Source organism: Acanthochromis polyacanthus, chromosome 4, assembly GCF_021347895.1.
Source record: "Acanthochromis polyacanthus isolate Apoly-LR-REF ecotype Palm Island chromosome 4, KAUST_Apoly_ChrSc, whole genome shotgun sequence".
NCBI classification, from domain to species: domain Eukaryota; kingdom Metazoa; phylum Chordata; class Actinopteri; family Pomacentridae; genus Acanthochromis; species Acanthochromis polyacanthus.
The window spans coordinates 40925899-40934567 of NC_067116.1; the positions used below are offsets into that span (position 1 = coordinate 40925899).

The window sequence follows — 8669 nt, forward strand, 5'->3', positions numbered from 1 at the left end:
GGTGGACAAACCAGCCTAAAGGCGCGTTATCGCCACCTACCGGACGGAGTGACAAAAACCTTCAAATCCACAAATTGTTAGAAAGCGGTATTTGGACGGGAAAAGACATTACAATTCCAAAGAGAAAAAACCTTTAAAACTATAGCAATCATATGCACAGAAATAACACCAATATTTTTAGTGAAATAAATCTTTTTTCTCTCGTTTGTTAGGAAGTATGACCTTGGTGAATAAACCTTTCAAACTAAAAGCACTTCCAAAGAAAATAATATTTTGAGTAAAATAACTTTTAACTCCATAACCTGTTCCTTGGAAAGTACTATTTGGGTGAAATGAACTTTTAAGACTGTAACATGTTAAATTTAAAGTAGCATTGTAGTGGGAAAAAAAGTAAACTATACAGACCTGCATAGAAAGTAATACTTTGCTTCAAACAAACCTTCAAAACTGTAAGTAGTTCCTTAGAAAATATTATTTGGGTGGTATAAACCTTCAAAACCATCGCATGTTCGGGAGAAAGTGGTATTGTAGTGGAATAAACCTTTAAATTAGACCTGCACACAAAGTAATATATTGTTTCAAATAAACATTCAAAACCATTAGTTGTTCCCAAGAAAATATTGTCTTTAAAACCATGAAGATTTGCAAAGAAAACAGTATTTTTGGTGGAATAAACCTTTCAAAGCATAACTTGACAGGTGGGATGTAGTAATGGAGTGAGATAAACCATAGCTTGTTTGGTAGACAGTCGCATTGGAGTGGAATAAACCTTTAACACTATAAAGGTTTACACAGAAAGTAGCATTTTGGGTGAAATAAACCTTTAAAACTATGAGTATTTGCAAAGAAAGTAATATCTTGGTTGAAATAAACTTATGAAGCCATAGCTTGTTCTTTATCAAGTCCTATTTGTATGGAATAAACCTTAAAAATCATATGCATTTTCTCAGAAAGTAATTTTTGGGGTGGAAAAAATCTTTCAAATCATAGCTCATTTTTTAGAAAGTGCTATTTACTGTTAGCCTTTAATTTTACTCTGTTAAAAATTACTATTGAAAATATAGACCCTGTAGGGGGAACTTAATGCAACAAAAGTCAGTAAACTTTTCATTTCTGAGATTCAAATCTTTTATTTTTTAGTATTTTGTGTGTACAAATTCATTTTTGATGAAAGGCTCATTGCTGCTCAGGAAGATCCCTCATTTCTCCAGAGCTGTTCTGTCATTTCTAAGACACGTTTTTTTCAGCTGTTCTTTGCTGAAAGAGTTGCTCGGCCTTCCTCTTTATGATACTTCAAAGGTGTTGTGTTGGTTTCAAGTCAAGTGGCATACTAGTTTTCACTGGTTTCTTCTTTGGAAACTCTTGTGTGATTTTGTGATTTAAATTGTTATCATGCTGGAATATTCCTCTTCTTCAAGCTTCTGCAGCTGGGAGTCATCTTGTTAGCCAGTATTTTGGTATATCCACAGGCATTCGTGGTGCATCTAAAAATGTCATCCCATCCAACACCTTTTGCACTCATGCAGCCCCACATCATCACACTCTGACCTCTGTGCTTCACTGTCAAGACTAGGAATTCACTGTGATAGTCCTGGGCAGGTTCACACCAAACATGCTGAACAGCCATCTGAGTCCAACCAATGTATCTTGGTCTCATCTGACCAAAGAATGTGCTCTATCTAAGCTGACAAAGAAGTTAAAATTTTTCATTGATAACTTGTGTCAAGTATGAAGCACCTGACCATCTGTTATCAGAGCTAGACTGTGCAAGAAGTACCTGCCCACAATGTCATTCTCGGTGAATGGTCACTGTAGCCCTGATTAGGGGTGCTGGGCTTGTTCTATACCTCCTTTACACTGCTGACACTGTGTTTTCACTGATCCACCTGAATCATAAATCTTTGTGAAGTCTCCCAATCACATGTTTGAGTTTATTCATCAGTTTTTTTTCCCATGTGGAGCCATGATGCAGACATGCATCAGTCCAAAAGTCTAAAGGTTCCAGTGTTCACAACTCATCTTGTAAACATGTCCATGTGATAAGACTAATCAGAAAACACTTCTGTTCCAGTTATCACAGGTGTATTAACCTTTTCTCCACTGAGTTTCTACTTGGAAGCCCTTTGATTGTTCATAAGAAGACATCGGAGTGATTCTGGACAGGGGCATACTCACTTCTGAAATGCTCTTCTTTTTGTGTAGTATATGATATATTTGAGCTCTAATTTTAAAAAGACACACACACAACTGAGGCCAGCTTGGTGGATGTGTCTTTACATGATCATATGATTCTTATCTTTCACAAAACAAATTCAGCAGCTCAGTCTCAGCAAAGACTGCAAGGAAAAACATTTATGCATAAGCATGATATTGGGTCACTGACATACTGTACCATAGGTTGACATTTGGAATTGGGAAAAATAATACAATTAGGAATAGAGTTGATTTTAGGTCTGCTGAACTCTGGCTGTTTTTCCTCATATTTGATGAGATCAGACAATACAAAAAACTACATTCCCCATATAAGTAAGATTGATGTTTCTGGGCCCCAGGATAGCTCAAAAGTTAAACAGGTGACCCATGTACAGGGACTTCCCCGACGCAGTGTCTCCTCTCCCTTCTTTCCTGTCTGTCTCTGCACCTATCAAAATAAGGCAAAAAAGGCAAAAAAAAAAAAAAAAAAACTTAAAAAAAAGATTAATGTGTTTCAAGTTTATTGATTAACAGAGTTGAATATCCCTTTCACCCCATACAGAGGTCAGAGTCTAGCGGAATCAGAGATGGTGATACCAAGCGATAAATAGCTTTGCCCTCACAGGAGAGAGCTCAGCAGCACAAGTTCAACACTCTATCTCACAGAAGAAATAAGGAAATCAGTCTTCAGTTAGACAGGCCGTGTTTGCAGGATGGATTCAGTCTTGTCTCTCATTAGATCCTGTATGGACTGGGATTTCAAAAGTCTGCTGCTCTTCACAGTAGTTTTCATTATTGCTGCAGATTTTGTAAAGAACCGTCGGCCAGCTGGCTTCCCTCCAGGACCTTGGGCTTTTCCAATTGTTGGAAACATGTTTTCTGTGGACCAGACCAGGACCCATGAAGCACTGACACAGGTATCAAACAGCTAAACAAATGCTAACTGCTCAACTGGTAAGACTCTTCTTTTGGTTATTTGTTTTATGTGTCTTGCTCTCCCTTCTCTCCTAAATCCTAACCCAGTTAGCAGAAAAGTATGGAGACGTGTACAGCCTACGAATGGGCCAGGTATGGATGGTCGTATTAAACAGGTTTGAGGTTCTGAAAGAAGCTCTCATAACGCAGGGAGACAGCCTGGCAGACCGACCACAGCTTCCTATACAACAAGACATAACACATGGACGAGGTAAGAGGACTAAAGACAGACACAGACACAAATCCTGCAGTCATAGTTATCAAATCACTGCTATTCTGACTCTTGTGGATAGTCATGCAGGACAGCACTGTTGAAGAATGCACACTGATTTTGTTTCCAGTTAGTGCTATAGCTTTCATTATTTTTGCAAAAGGTGCTGTGAAGATTCTCTTACAGCCTTACATGAACCTGTTCAATTCTTCAATTACTGACACAATATATTGCGTTTTGTACATTGGCCAACTTTAAGATTGTTGTAGATTTCTGAAAAACAATTTGAGTATTTTTGAAATAATACAAGACTATATACATATTTTATAGAAATCCAATTTTTTTAAAGAAGTTTGCTCCACTCTGTATTTTCCTGTCAGGTATTGGTTTCACTAATGGGCACATGTGGAGACAGCAGAGGCGATTTGCACTTTCAACCCTCAGGTATTTTGGATTTGGAAAGAAGTCACTTGAGCCTGTCATCCTGGACGAATTTACACATTGTGCTGAAGAGTTCAGAAGCTTTAAAGGTACGTTATTAAGACACACTGCTATGTTTATAATGAGCAGGTGCTCGATTAACATATAGTTTTCTATTCATTTGTGAAGGTAAGCCATTTAATCCACGCCTCGTCATAAACAACGCCGTCTCCAACATCATCTGCTCCCTGGTTTTGGTCATCGCTTTGAGTACAGTGATGAGAAGTTCCAGAAACTGATAGGGACGTTTGACGAAGCATTCCGGCTTGAAGTCTCCATTTGGGCGCAGGTACAGCTGCTGATGAAATCTGACTGCTGTGTACCTCTTTGTGAAATGGTTCCAAGATGGAACTCACCGACGCCATCTTAGTAAGGCATATGCGTTTTTTAATAATTTGCCTCCAATATTTTTCCACAATAACAAAAGCAGTAAAAATAAACAAAATCCTTCAGGCTCTTCCATCCATCCATCCATCCATCCATCCATCCATCCATCCATCCATCCATCCATCCATCCATCCATCCATCCATCCATCCATCCATCCATCTCCTCCAAGATAGATATGCTTGAATCACCCTAACTGGCTCCTTTTGACATGAAGGACCAGTGGCTCTACACGAGCTCCCTCCAGATATCAAGGCTTCCTCAATCTATCTTTAAGACTGAGCCCAGTCGCCCTGCAGAGGAAACTCATTTTGACCATTCGTAACCTAAATCTCATTCTATTGTTCTTAACCAGAACTCATGACCATAGATTAGGGATGGAATGTAGATTGACTGGAAAATCGAGAGCTTCGCCATCCGGCTCTGCTCCTCCTTCTCCATGACAGCCCAGTACAATGACTGCATTACTGCTGATGCTGCAACAAGCCACCTGTCAAACTTTCGTTCCATTTTTCCGTCATTTGATAACAAAATATAAGATACTTAAACTCCTTCACTTCGGGTTGTACCTCCCCCCATCCCAGAGAGAGCAGTCCACTGGTTTCCAGCAGGAAACCATGCCTTTGGACTTGGAGGTGCAAACTTGCAACCCAGCCACTTCACACACAAACTGCTCCAGTGCATGCTGGAGGTCATGGCCTGAAGAAGCATCTGTAAATAACAGAGATGTGATCCTGAGGTCCCCAGATGGAACATCCTCCTCACCACGACTGCTCCTTGAGATCCTGTCCATAAATACCACAAACCAGATTGGAGACAAAGGGCAGTCCTGGTCAAGTCCATCACCCACAGGAAATATGTTTGACTTTGTGTCAAGAATGCAAACAAGGCTGGTTCGTAACAACGAGCCTGGTATCCCATACTCTCACAGTACCCCCTAAAGGGTCCCTTGAGGGACATAGTCATAAATGTTTTCCAAATTCACAAAACACGTGGATTGGCTAGTCGAACTCCCATGACCTCGTTAGTATCACCACTGGGGGAAAAGAGTTTGTCCAGCATTGCTTCTCCTGAATTCAAGGTTTGACAGTCAGTCGAAGCTTCTCTTCCAGCACTCTGATGTAAGCTTTCCAAAGGAGGCTGACTGGTGCTGTTGATGCAGGCAGTTGACTTAAAGTGAGGCTTGGCTGCTGTTCTTCAACCATTGTTTTCTTTTTTTTCATAACTTTGTTGTCCCAATCTCCTCCTTTGTGCAGCTCTACAACTCATTCACGGTGCTCATGAGACGTTTGCCAGGCCCACATCAGAGATTCTTTCAGATGTGGAGAGATGTGTGTGATTTCATAAGCAAAGAGATAAAGGAGCACAAGCAGACCTGGGATCCCTCAGAACAAAGAGACTACATTGACTGCTACCTGAAGGAGATTCAGATGGTACAGATTCAGATACTTAGCTGTATTACATGTTTTGTGTTCTTTGGCAAGCTCTTGTAAACATCATATCTGCTTGTTGTGCATCTACATCATAATTATTCACTGTTAGTTTATTTTATTGACATGATCACCACATGCGGCACCACTACTGATTCATGAATACTAAATAATGCAAAGACACCCTTTTACACTTCCCACCCTTTACTGTTTCCTCTATCTTACAGCCTTATCTTGTAAGTTTGAACAGATCGCCACTATAAATGAAAAGATTCATATCTCTCAGTGAAAGTTAAACTCAAACTTGCCATATTTAAATATGAAGTACTTGAGTGTTATAGTGCTGATATTGAAGTTTTAACATGTGAATTTATGTTTATTTGCAGAGTAAAGGGAAAGATGACAACACTTTTGATGATGAAAATCTGATTATGTGTGTTGTGGACCTGTTTGCGGCTGGCTCAGAGACCACATCCACCACCCTGCGCTGGGCGTTCCTCTACATGGCAAAATATCCTGAGATCCAGGGTGAGAGCACAGACAGGCCGGTTAAAGTGTTCTCACTGCTGATGACACTAAAAAAAGCGCTGGTCATTATGTTGCATGTACTCCGGCTTCCTCCCGCAGTCCAAAAGCATGCTGAGGTTGATTGGGAATTCTAAACTGTCCATAGGTGTGAATGTGAGTGTGCTTGTGTGTCTGTTTGTTCAGCCCTGTGATAGAGTGACATGTCCAGCGTGTCCCCTGCCTTCGTCCTAAGTCAGCTGGGATAGGCTACAGATTCCCCCTAATAAGGATTAAGTGATGCATTGACAATGCATGCATGGATGCATACTGTTAAATTTATCAAAAACATAGATATATCAAATATTGTCTACTAATATGCAATAATTATATACAGAGAAGGTCCAGGCTGAGATAGACAGAGTGATTGGACAGTCCAGACAGCCATCCATGGAGGACCGTGCAAACCTGCCCTACACAGATGCTGTCATCCACGAGATCCAGAGAATGGGCAACATTGCTCCTCTCAGTCTGCCACATTCCACCAACAGAGACGTCCAGCTGCGAGGCTACACCATCCCAAAGGTCATTTCTCAAACTGCTTCAGCAGAAAGAATAATAAAGTTTCATGCCACTTAGATTTGATGTATTGATGTGTTTTTGTAATGATTCCTATCACCAGGGAGTTACAGTAATTCCCAATCTGACCTCTGTGCTGTTCGACAAGAATGAGTGGGAGACGCCCTACACCTTCAACCCGGGACACTTTCTAAATGAGGAGGGCAAGTTTGTGAAACGAGCAGCTTTCATCCCTTTCTCTGCTGGTAAGGAGCAACACAATCAGACAATTTGTTAGCATTTTTTTAACTTTACCTAGGAACCTGATTGATAGATCTAAAAGTGCAACCCAAAAACACCATTGTTATACAGATTTTTCCTGAATTACTGTCATTAGGCATTTTCCATTACCTGAAAGACCTAAACATTTTACAAGGAAATAGCCGAAATTCTCATTGACTCATGATCAATGCAGTATGGCAGTTTTGATGACAATTTATATAAAAACTAGTCTCTCTTTCTTGCACAGTCACTTAGTTTTTGAGGTGGACTTGCTCTAGACAGATTTATACATGTTTCATATTCCTTTCATTTGTTAATGATGGATTTAACTGTACTTCAAGGAATATTCAGTAGCTTGGAATTTTTCTTGTATTCATCTGTGCACGCATGCTTTTTAATATTCTTTTGACAGAGTTGCTTGAAGTGTTCTTTTGTCTTAACAGTACAGCAATACTAATTTACCAGCAACTAGACCTCACAGATACAGATGTCTTAATACTACAGTCAAAGAGATGTATTACTGTAAAGTGGGTGTATACTTACTTTACATTTTACATTTTAATTAGCTGACATGACTTTGTAGAAATGTTTTTACCTTGACATGAAGAAATCCTTATTGTAATACCCTGCACTGCCATCCCAGTGATCACTAAGAGAAACAGGTAAGACACCCTGTTCATTTTCCTTTTTCCAGGTAAGCGTCTGTGTCTCGGGGAGAATCTGGCCAGGATGGAGCTTTTCCTCTTCTTCACCTCCTTCATGCAGCACTTCACCTTCTCCATGCCTGCTGGGGTGAAGCCTTCGATGGAGTACCGCTTTGGCATCGCTCTGTCACCGAAAGAATATGAAATATGTGCAACCTCACGTCAAGAGTAGCATATTAAAGAAAAAAGAGCAGAAAAAAACTAATTTTCCTATCTCACCAATAATGTTTCTTTAACTGTCTGAGGGTGTCGAGAATAGTAGAGTCTTACAATTGTCAATAAAATGTTTATCTGATACTGTTCTTTAGCTCATCACTGTTATTTTATAATTTTTTCCTGTTTTCTTAAGTTGCATATAACTACTCAAACCCCAGAGAAACAATATTCCTTTATATGTTAACCCTCGGAAAAATAAAAATTAAAACTGCCACAGTGTATATGAATATTTTTTGCAAATGGTAATTTATTCTTTTCCCATGTTTGACCACAGAGTTGTATTATTTTTTAATTTATTTGAATCAGAAAAAAACATATTTTTGGAAGATATTTGCCATTAATTGAAATAAAAATGATTTACAGATTTTTTTTTTTGTTTTAATAAATTACAGATGATATTCCACTTGGGTCCATGATGTAAAATCTGTGAGGGTCATTGCAAAACCCTGAATCCTTTCACTGAAAGAGCACCTGACTGCTTTTGCACAAGGACAATGAATGATTCTTAGAATAGAATATCTTAGAATAGAATATAACAGAATAGAATAGAATAGAATAGAATAGAATAGAATAGAATAGAATAGGTTTATTGTCATCATACATGGCATGACGGAAATACTTATCCACTTCCACTGGACGGTGCAACAGGCAATAAGTAATAAAATATCACATTAAATAATATAATAATAAAATTGAATATATACATAGATACAAACAATATTAAAAAAGAC

General features: G+C 39.0%; 1 pseudogene; it reads left to right on the forward strand.

Moving 5' to 3' along the window:
- Window positions 1–2799: 2799 nt before the first annotated feature.
- Window positions 2800–8150, forward strand: LOC110957671 (cytochrome P450 2J2-like; annotated as a pseudogene).
- Window positions 8151–8669: the final 519 nt, after the last annotated feature.